Source organism: Stylophora pistillata, chromosome 2, assembly GCF_964205215.1.
Source record: "Stylophora pistillata chromosome 2, jaStyPist1.2, whole genome shotgun sequence".
NCBI lineage: Eukaryota > Metazoa > Cnidaria > Anthozoa > Scleractinia > Pocilloporidae > Stylophora > Stylophora pistillata.
The window spans coordinates 18,527,111-18,539,154 of record NC_142520.1 but is presented as its reverse complement, the minus strand read 5'-3'; positions in this window follow the sequence as shown (position 1 = coordinate 18,539,154).

Here is a 12,044-nt window from a genome sequence, read left to right as displayed (position 1 = left end):
TTCTTTCTACCTTACTACCCATAGAGAGGTTACCGTTTAAAGAGTTAACGCACAAGCTAGTTATGCTTGGTGCACTAGTTACTACTCAGAGGGGACAGACTTTACAATTTTTTAGGCATTGATTCCATGGTAGGGGAACCCACAGTATATACATTCCTGTTACATGAACATGTTAAACAAGCTAGACCAGGAATGAAAGGAAAAATCATCAGGCTCCAAGCATTTCCAAATAAAGACGTTTGTGTTTTCACTACATGTAAAGTATACCTTGCTAGAACTCAAGATCTGAGAGGGAACAAAACAAGACTAATCCTAACAGTTACAAAACCGCATAAGCCAGTCAGCAGAGACTCCATCAGACGATGGATCAGAAATGCACTGCAAAAGGCAGGCATTGATGTCTCAATGTTCAAATCACACAGCACAAGGGCAGCCTCTACCTCTAAGGCAAAGAGCAGCAATGTACCTATAGAAGAGGTAATGAAAACTGCTGGGTGGAGATCTGATTCCGCTTTTGCCAAGCATTATGATTTGCCCATTGCTACAAATGAAAATATATTTGCTAACAAAGTCCTAGTAGTTGACTGATTGTTTACAGTTAATGGTTTTATAACTTACAGATCTTTTACATAGCTATGTATACTTATGTAATAAACTATTTGAGTATGTTTCATCTTTGGTGTGCTCATCAGTGCTTTCAAATCTGACGTGACTCTGCAGTGCATGATGACGAGGCAGAATTGAAGATTGAACGAGACTTACCTGGAAGTTGAAGTTTGATCTGGATTCTGCTGAGTCATCAGCAACAAGGAGTAACGTGCCCACCCTATCTCAGGGTAAAACCCACCCTGTACCCCCTTGTTGCATATGGGACTGACTCACACACCGGCTTTCAAGACTGAATAGCGTGGCGGTAAGTGCTTTCTCACGTGACTCCTTGTTCCTGATGACTCAGCATAATCCAGATCAAACTTCAACTTCCAGGTAAGTCTCGTTTAATCTTCAATTTTATTGCAAAATTTTCACTTATTGGGAGCTCCGCTTTTAGGCTTGGCTAAATCTATATATTATTGATGTAAGAGGAACAAGTCAAATCCCAGCTTCAAAATAAACATTTGAATGCGTGGGTTATATTGCACAAGTTATGTATATTACGGGTTATATCTCAACAAAGCTGCATTTAATACTTAAACTAAGAAATTTCGTTTAAACCTGCATTGGCTCAGGAAATTTTGTTCGCTAAATAGACAATTAAAGGAAAAGTTGTAAGGAAATTTTGTAAAGAAATCATTCCAGGGTAAAATTTACCGTTAAACGCTTCACCTCTTCCTTAAATTGTCTCGTTATCAATTTCTCGCACAGCGTCTGTGAAGCAATATAACGGTATAGCATTAAACAATAGCTTTTAAAAATCTGTTAAGTTTTCAGGGCTTTTACGTTGGAGAAAACCCCGGGATAAGACTCAACTTACCTCCTCTCCTTTCTAGGCCCCATTATAGTTCGCTTTCTCTTTTTTGTTGACTTCAATTATTTTCAGTCTGATTTCTAGAGGTCTTTGTCTTTCCTTCTCTCGTTGCCCTAAGCTTTTTCGTGTCCACTCTCTTGTTCCTCTCACCGTGTTTCTCACCGTGTTTCTCCCCATTTTGTCCATAAAGTTTCTCGCTCCCTTCCGCGTTTTCCCAACTCGCTCGCACTTATTACTGCCTCTCTCTCCATGCCTATTTTTAGCCAAACCCTTTCACCACAAACTTGAACTAAAATGAATTATCCCGGTTGGAATAGCTTTACCTATGAATGTTATTGCTCCGAGTGTACGTTGATGAGACCTGGAAATTACTGAGAAACCATGAAGTTTTCATCTATAAACCAGTCAGTATTGCAAACTCTTTGCTTGCGCGGCTTCGCACCTTAAAGCCCATGTGAAGCCCTCGTGTAATGCCTAACTGTATGCCTGCGGTGTGCTGCACTGAAGATCGGCAAGCAGATAGGCGCAGTTCATCACTTTATACTTTAGTTTTCTAGCAGCGCACATGAATGGGATTTTCTAAGTTACACATACAAACGCGCGTGCGTATTACCTTCACCGTTTCCCTGGATCGTTTCAAGTCGGCGCTGCAGCTGGCCACGCATGCTAAAAGTAGCACCCTTCACATACGGACGTAAAATAATAATCTGCGAAATTTTGGGTCAAATGACCAAAGTGTTTTGATTTGATGGGTTTCAGTTTTTATTACCTTTTCTTAGGACCACTTTTTGTGCGTTGTTGGGCGGAATTTTCGAAAATGTGCATATATGTTGGCCGGCTGTTGGAGAAGCTCGCCGAAACCACAATGTTCCTTCAACTAAACTCATCTACCTTATTTTAGCTGGTCTGAATAACAGTTTCGCAAGTTACGCAATTGAATAACGTTTGGCACTAAGGTACACAATGTTCGTACCTTAGTGCCAACCTAATACATACAGTCATTTGACAGGTTCCTGGACAACAACCAGTTGGAGGATTTGCCAGAAGAGATATTCATGAACAATATCAACCTAGGAAATCTGTAAGTGTAAGGCGAAGACTATTCTACCTAATTGTAATCCTGAGGGCAATGTAAAGGGACAGTGAGCAGGGATGACGAAATACTTTTAGGGATAGCTGTAACAGTTAGAACACTCCAATGATCAGACATACTCATCAAAGTTAAAAAAATGTACTAAAATTGTTTAAAAGAATATTAATAGATAAGGCTGCGCTTTGTAGTCGTCAATCAGACAAACGTTATGATACATTTGTATCAATACATTCCACCAATTCTCAGACTTATTACCCTCGAGCATTAGTGTGTGAGGAAGGGGGCGGGAAGGAGGGTTGGGTAGCCACTAGCTGGAAGCTTATTTCTCACATCTTAGGGAAAGGGAGTTCGTCCACCTCCGCTTTATTCTAAATCTGCCAGCGTAAACTCACTAGCGACCTTTTCGCGGTAAACAGCTTTACTGACAGATCCTATTTTAACTCAAATTCGTCTCAATCCGCGTTTAAGTACAATATTTGTCAAAATTAGTTGAGTCACTTTCGCGTCACTTCATTTTTCATTATTTATGATTGACGGAATTCCGGAATTTTGTCTTAACATATACAGAGAAATGAAAAACAAAAGCTAGATAAGTGTTTTGTTTTAATTTTTGCCTTTTTTTTAAAACAAATACATGGGGCGAGTGTAGCTTGTGGTTTAATCGAATTCTGCATTTAATAACTTTTTTGGTGAAGTAATTGTAGTGGTTTTTTTTAAAAAAGGCCGCAAATATCTTTTTCTTGAGGGCACCCGCGATTGATTGGAGTAATTTAAACAAAAATTTTCGTCCTACGAGGCCTAGATGGAAGGTTTCGAGTTTTGCTACAATTATTAAGAGAATATCACAAGATAGTAATCAGTTGTGGTTCAGGTGACACATTCAGGCTATACCCGAGGAAAGAAAATCATGAGGCGAGACTTTGTTGCATTGTAGATCGTTTGTGAACAATTGGCATAAGAGGAAACGAACTTTTCCGTACGGATAATGGAAAGCCTGGTTACCACGACAAGACATCAAATTAATGACAACCTTAGCCTTATTTTTGCTTTTAGGTCTTTTGTCACCCTAAAGTGTTACTTAATCGAAGCTTTAAATTTTTTTTTTGTAACAGGACTCTCGACGAAAACCAGTTAAAGAATTTGTCTTCAGGAATTTTTAGTAACAACCGTAATCTGCAGTTTCTGTAAGTAGGGAATATGTATATGATATATATGTATGTATAAAGTGTAGAACGTAGATATTCGTAAAACAGTGCTCAATACATTAATGTAGAGCGAGGTATATGTTTGTGGAGGAAAGGAAAAAATAAACTACGCTTTCATCCCGACAAGCCTCTTTCGTGGTTTCCCTCTCATAAGGGGATTTTATATATATATATATATATAACTAACTGCAGACAGTACTGTTTCGGCCTTCTGGGCCTCATCAGTGCAGTGCTAATGCTAGGATGGGGGAGAACCGAGACGGTCACCCCAAACGACCCAACCTTTGTGGTATCGTCTAAGCCATGCCAGAGTGCTCAAACTAGAGTAAACCAGCGAGCATGCGCAATTGCAACGGCAATGACTCATCCTAGATAGAGTGCTCAATTTGGACATGAAAGCAAAGCTTTGTATGCCAAAGAGCTATATCTAACTGCAGACAGTACTGTTTCGGCCTTCTGGGCCTCATCAGTGCAGTGCTAATGCTAGGATGGGGGAGAACCGAGACGGTCACCCCAAACGACCCAACCTTTGTGGTATCGTCTAAGCCATGCCAGAGTGCTCAAACTAGAGTAAACCAGTTATATATATATATATATATATATATATATATATATAACTGCATATATATATATATAATATATAATTATACTTCAAGAATTAGGTTACTTGAACTTTTACTGCAACTCTGAGTTTCATGCCCCTTGCGAAGCAATCGTCAGGCAACTGCCAGAAATAACGGTTACAATCCATCGAAATTTAAAAGACAGAACAATGTGTACATGCGCGCGCAACATACTGCACGCGCTATGGCAACGTTACGTTCTTTAACAGGAATTTCCTGGCATGTCTGCAACCTGATGTCAGCTCATTTCTTTTGTTTAAACTTGCCATTTGCGGTTTACAAATGATAAAATATTTTTCCCACAAACACAAATTGCATGTTTTAGCTACATTGGAATACGAACTAGCTTGTTTCACCTTGCGCCACTTAATATTAAACTTAGTGTCCTTATCTTTAAGACTCCATATATATTTGCTAAGTTCAGTAGCATGTCTGTAACGTTCGTTTCGGAAAGAGCACAAGTGGTTCCTGTAACGCATTTCAAAAGTGGTGTCACAGAGACCAATGTACGTTTCCTTTGTGGTTTCTGCGGTGACCTCTGCCTGGTATATTATGCTTTCTATGTTACAGCTTCCATCCATGGGGCATATGTCAGGTTTTCTACAGCTGCAGCTTTTCCTAGCTCGATCATTAGTGCGTGCGAGTCTCCGGATTTCAGATTTTTTGTGGTTAGATATGACAGTTTTAATGCTGCCCAGGCAGCTGTAGCTTAGTTTAGGGGTGTTCCGGTTGAAGATTTTGTGAAGAGGATTAGTTTTTGTGAAAGGCTTATCAATAAGTGCAAGGAAGCATTTTCCGACGTTAGTTTCCACGTTCTTGCTGTATGGTGGGTTAAACCATGTGATTTTCCGCTGCCTGTTTCTTCGCGGACGTGGTGCCTGGTTTGATGTAAAGAAACAGGCAGCGGAACATTACATGGTTTAATCCACCATACGGCAAGAACGTGGAAACTAACGTCGGAAAATGCTTCCTTGCACTTATTGATAAGCATTTCACAAAAACTAATCCTCTTCACAAAATTTTTAACCGGAACACCCTTAAACTAAGCTACAGCTGCATGGGCAGCTGTAGCTCAGTTTAAGGCAACTTAGCAAATATATATGGAGTCTTAAAGATAAGGACACTAAGTTTAATATTAAGTGGCACAAGGTGAAACAAGCTAGTTCGTATTCCAATGTAGCTAAAACATGCAATTTGTGTTTGTGGGAAAAATATTTCATCATTTTTAAACCGCAAATGGCAAGTTTAAACAAAAGAAATGAGCTGACATCAGGTTGCAGACATGTCAGGAAATTCCTGTTAAAGAACGTAACGTTGCGATAGCGCGTGCAGTATGTTGCGCGCGCACGAACACATTCTTCTGTCTTTTAAATTTCGATGGATTGTAACCGTTATTTGTGGCAGTTGCCTGACGATTGCTTCGCAAGAGGCATGAAACTCAGAGTTGCAGTAAAAGTTCAAGTAATCTAAATTTTGAAGTATAATTATATATATATATATATTTACAGTTAGTTATATATATATAACTAACTGCAGACAGTACTGTTTCGGCCTTCTGGGCCTCATCAGTGCAGTGCTAATGCTAGGATGGGGGAGAACCGAAACGGTCACCCCAAACGACCCAACCTTTGTGGTATCGTCTAAGCCATGCCAGAGTGCTCAAACTAGAGTAAACCAGCGAGCATGCGCAATTGCAACGGCAATGACTCATCCTAGATAGAGTGCTCAATTTGGACATGAAAGCAAAGCTTTGTATGCCAAAGAGCTATATCTAACTGCAGACAGTACTGTTTCGGCCTTCTGGGTCTCATCAGTGCAGTGCTAATGCTAGGATGGGGGAGAACCGAGACGGTCACCCCAAACGACCCAACCTTTGTGGTATCGTCTAAGCCATGCCAGAGTGCTCAAACTAGAGTAAACCAGCGAGCATGCGCAATTGCAACGGCAATGACTCATCCTAGATAGAGTGCTCAATTTGGACATGAAAGCAAAGCTTTGTATGCCAAAGAGCTATATCTAACTGCAGACAGTACTGTTTCGGCCTTCTGGGTCTCATCAGTGCAGTGCTAATGCTAGGATGGGGGAGAACCGAGACGGTCACCCCAAACGACCCAACCTTTGTGGTATCGTCTAAGCCATGCCAGAGTGCTCAAACTAGAGTAAACCAGCGAGCATGCGCAATTGCAACGGCAATGACTCATCCTAGATAGAGTGCTCAATTTGGACATGAAAGCAAAGCTTTGTATGCCAAAGAGCTATATCTAACTGCAGACAGTACTGTTTCGGCCTTCTGGGCCTCATCAGTGCAGTGCTAATGCTAGGATGGGGGAGAACCGAGACGGTCACCCCAAACGACCCAACCTTTGTGGTATCGTCTAAGCCATGCCAGAGTGCTATATGTGTGTATAGGAGGTAATGTGGGACACGAGGACGGAAAACTTCGTGCGAAGGAAGGATATATACTCAATAAAAAATCTAAAAAGTTTAATAACAAGAAGTTTTTAGAAGACACCCCCTCCCCCCTATTTCCATTAAACAGGCCAGACCACATCACAGTAATGTGGTGATGTGGTTTATTTAACGTCCCCTGCTGAAATTTACTAATTGATATATGCGGGAGACGGGACCTCCGTCTTTTTGTCCTATCCGAGAAGACGAGACAGTGTTAGTGAACTGTCTTGCCTAATTATAAGGAAACAATGTCAAGCCCCAACCAGGACGTGAACCCGGGCCATCTGACCCAGAGTCCAGCGCACTGACCATTGGACTACCCACGCCTCCATATGTTTCCTCGGTAATTAAACGTTTTTCGATGTTACCTGAATTGTTTACTGCACTTGATCAATGCATTGGAATGAGAAATCGCTTAAATCATGTGGTGTTATGTTAAAATGTACAGCTACTTCACAGGTTTTTTTCTTAGTGACCATAACAGACTTATGGTTCCGAAATCTAACTCTTAAGTCATGTATTGTAGGCGTCATTTCTTGCACGAAGCCAAATAAATGATGTTCTTAGAATTACAGGAAAGTTTCTATCGTATCTTGTAACTTTTGCCTGTCTGAAAACTTAAAAGGGAATTAGATTCAACCAAGAAGTTGCGACAAAGATCGCATTATTGTCCTTCCTGCTTACATATGCAGCTTAATAACGGGCGTGGACAATTACGAATTTCGTGGTAAACACTTTCGCAATCAAAGCAAATTTTATTTGGACACAAATTACTAAAATGATCCGTTCGGTTGCATTATCGGAGATTTGGAGTTTGGCCATTATACTTGATAAAAATCTGGCACTTTCCAAAGCGGATAAGACTAGGAATAGGATTGATAATACAAACACGATAATGGCGAAGACCGTTGTAAATATTTGGCGCGTATGAGTGTTTTCCTCGGCGATAATTTACAACTTTACAATAGAGCACCAGGCGTTTAATTATAGCAAGGTCGGACAGTTAAAAAAGAGCATCATAAATACTTAGAAAGGAAAGCGGTTTGTCAATATCTTGAAGTGCAAAAGATTCGGAGTCGATGTTGAGAGAATTGAGGCGTAGAAAGCGTTCCTTGGCGGCAATAGACTTGAAAGTAACAACAACCTCACCACTACTTATAAGTTTGCGTATCAGACATTATGATTCGGTTTGTGAGACTTCACATTCGGCGAAAGCGTTTAAAACAGCTCGGGATGATGTAGTTTTGCTGGGCGTAAAGACTGTAGACTTCGGTCTTTGCAGCATATTATTTTGCGAAATCCATAGTTGTGGCGCTCTTATTTCATTTGGCTCATCGGACGTGCGTGCAGCTCTTGAGGCGTACGAGTCGCCATTAACGGTTAAAGGATCTTGCATATTCTCTTCGGCAATCTTTTCCTCTAGTCCATCCACATTCGCTGTAGCATCCATAATCAAAACGAATGCAAGAGTGAAAAATAGAGGCCCAAAGGGCAAACTAACCTCAAATAAATCGCAAGTTTCGTATGATATAATTTGACCAGGCCGGAGCGAAAAAAATACACGTGTGATTCAGCCAAAAGGCGGAGGAGCGGCTCACTATTTCGGCCTTCTGGGCCTCATCAGTGCAGTGCTGATGCTACGATGGGGGAGAACCGATATGGTCACTCCAAAAGATCCTACATTTGTGGTATCGTCTAAGCGATGCCAGAGTACTCAAACTAGAAAAGCCTAGTGAGCTATGCGCAATGCTAGCGGCAGTGACTCATCCCACAGTGCTGAACCTGGACATGAAAGCAAGGATTCATATGCCAAGAGCTATATCTAACTGCAGACAGTACTGTGTCGGCCTTTTGGGCCTCATCAGTGCAGTGCTGATGCTAGGATGGGGGAAAACCGATATGGTTACCCCAAACTGTACAGTTAACTGTGGCAGATATATTATATAATTTGTAGACCGAACATGGCGACCCTGAACAACAGAAATGAACATATATCGAGTTGCAAACATGCAAAGAGATTCCATTTGAATAGCGTGATTGTTTGAGCTTCTAAAATGTATTTTTAGCAGTTCATTTTTGGCAATTTACTGTATTTCCATAAGGTCGTAGTAGTAGCAAGTATGATAAATATTGTAAGAAATAGACAACTTTTTTGAGAGACATGTTTCGGCATGCTTATGCCATCTTCAATCAATGAGTTACAGAACTAAGTAATTATATAACAGACAAGTAGATGAATAAAATATATACAGCATGATATAATACAAAAGCGGGGACTAATTACAACGTGACACCAAACATCAAAGGTGTGAACTAAAACGCTAGAAAAGTGTTATAATGCTGTAATTGTTTGTTAAGTTCAGGTTTGATCCTATTTATGAAAAAAGCTTCTTTGAGTTTTAAATCAATTGTGTTGTTAGCAGAATCCACGATACTAAAGCAAGAAAGGGAGTATTCGTTCTTACAAGAAGGAGATGTGTTGAAATGACTAAAAAATATGCGAGTATTTATCGCTTTCCGTGTGCTCCTTTATCCTAGTAGAGAAGTGGCGACTAGTTTCGCCATTATAACGGGAATTACATCCCGCACAAGAAAATCGATAAACTACCATGATTTTAGAGCATCAGGATTACGATCTTTAACATTGAATATGTTTTTAATTTTAAAAGAAGTGAAAACTAGTTTGATATTTAGGTCTGATTTACAAAAGCGCTTAGTGAGTTGTCGGAGTTTGAACTTCGCTATTTCAGAATGATAGCTGACAAAAGGGAGTTTAAAGTAACGTGTATTATTGTCATCAATGTTCCGGCTATTTTGAGACGAGGGCCCGTCAAGATACCGCTTGAAAGTTCTTTCAATAATATGTGGAGGAAAATAATTACGTTTTAAAGTGTCGGAAAGTTTCTTAAAATCCTTTTGAAGGCCGGGAGAGGTGTTGTCGATTTTGTAGATACGGTCAATAAGAGTTCGGATAAGGCCAATTTTGTAGCATGATGTAATAAAACTAAAGAAATTTGTAAGGAGACCAGTGTAGGTTTTTTTTTATGAGAAACTGAAAAATCACAATACAACTCTTCGAATGATTGTGTTGTCCCAGACCTATCAACACTAAACAAGCGTAACGAACTCGTCTCTTCCTGCCGACACAGAAACAAAGCCTCCTACGCAACAGCTGACTTGACACTTCTCACACTGCATAAACCATGTTAATTAGCAATTAGTATAGTATATATGAGATGGTATTGCATTATTCTGCCACTAAAAACCTCTGATGAGTGGAGGATATATATATTTAGTACAATTTCAGAGCTGAGCAAAGAGTTTTCAGCAATCTGATTGGTCGAGTAGCTCCTTATATGACGCTATATAAACCGCTCCACGCGGTTTATGTAAAATGTTAAAATAAAATGTTAATAAATGTTACTAAAATGTTATGATTTTAGAAATTTCTCTGTTGTTCAGCTCTGAAACTATACTAAAACAATTATTATTCGATTAAATATATATATATATATATATGTGTGTTTGTGTGAGTGTGTGTGTGTGTGTGTGTGTGTGTGTCTGTGTGTGTGTGTCTCTCTGTGTGTGTGTGTGTGTGTGTGTGTGTGTGTGTGTGTGTGTGTGAGTACAACCTTCCACACAGGTCTTTCGACGAATTTAAGTGAAAGACGCCTGTATTAATCGTGGGCCATTTACTCCTGTAGGGCATAAGTGCAAGTAAATTCTCAATTATTTATTTGTCTTTACATCAAATCTGGTTTAGGGAAGACACCGTCTTGTATTAATGAATAAATACCACGACAATCCTAAAGTGATAAATTAAACAGGGCAAAATAAACAGAGTAGAAAGCAGACATGTAAAGATATGGAAAAACCCCACTATCGAGGAGGAGACCATACAGTCATTAAAAGAACGCAGTCATGGATTGGAATTGGTGGGGAAAGAATCCCATGAGTATCTTGGCAGCGGGCTTGAACCCAGACCACCAGATTCAGTACTCTAATCGCTTGAATGATACTCAAACCTTTATCAGAAATATTTTTGGGCATAGTTTTCTTTCTCCTTTACACGTTTCTAGCTTTGAAGTGCTTAAAATGCCTCATCAATTAAGATTTTTTTTAATACATCTGTAACTTTTTTGTTGTTGTTGCAATTGTAGTTACTTGTCCGGCAACCCGGTAAACGAATTGCCGCCGGATATTTTTAGTACAAATACTAACTTGGAGTACCTGTAAGTAGGTTTTCTTGTCTATTTTAAGAATTTAGTGAGAAGCAAAAAAAGTTGCGATGATAATTTTCCTTTGTAGTTTATAAGTCGCTCACACTGTTTTGTAATATACATGGCTGAAAACGAGTGCATCTTTTCATATAACACGAGTGCAAAGTTGTAACATGAGTGCAAATTACAAATAGCGCACGCGCAGTCGAAATTTCGTTTGTCTTGACTTTGTGTGGTGCTTTTTTCATGCAAATTATTAACAAGTAACAAGATGTTTTTAAGTGCAATTGGTGTAAATAAGAGATAAAAAAATGAATAAATAAAAAATACAAATGTACTCCACGCTCACTTTTCAAAGGAGTAAATAGAAAGCATCTAGTTAAGTTGAAGATGATGATAGTTCGACTGAAAGGAGAGAGTGCGATTATAATTACAATAGGTCCCCAAAAATTGATAAACAGAAGGAAAACGAAAAAGGATTAACGACTTACAGATATTTCCTCCCATTGACGTGAACAGGCAAAGTGAAATAACTGATGATTTAGAATGAAAACTCGCCGTAAAAAAAAAAAAAAAACACTGATACAATATCTATTGAAAAACGAGAACTTGGAGGTGCAATCAAACGAGTCACATGATGATCAATGAGTTCAAATTTAAATCAAGAGTAACACACGTAACTGAAAAGTCACGCTCCTTTGAATTTTACAATTATCCTGCGCCTATCAATGTGATCTATTGTAAAAACTTCTCAGCCTGTCGGCACATGGATTAACGAACCATCGGTCGACTTTTTATGACTGAAAACTGAGAATTTTAGGTGCGAAAAAATAGGAAGGTACAATGAGAACGTTCCTGGTTGGTTATGTCTATGATAAACGTTGGCAATCTTAGCTGTACAACGAAAAAGAACAAACATTCTAGGCACTATTAGAGTAAGGAGCATGCAGCTAGGCTACTAAGCGCCAACTTCTCGACATCCAAGTG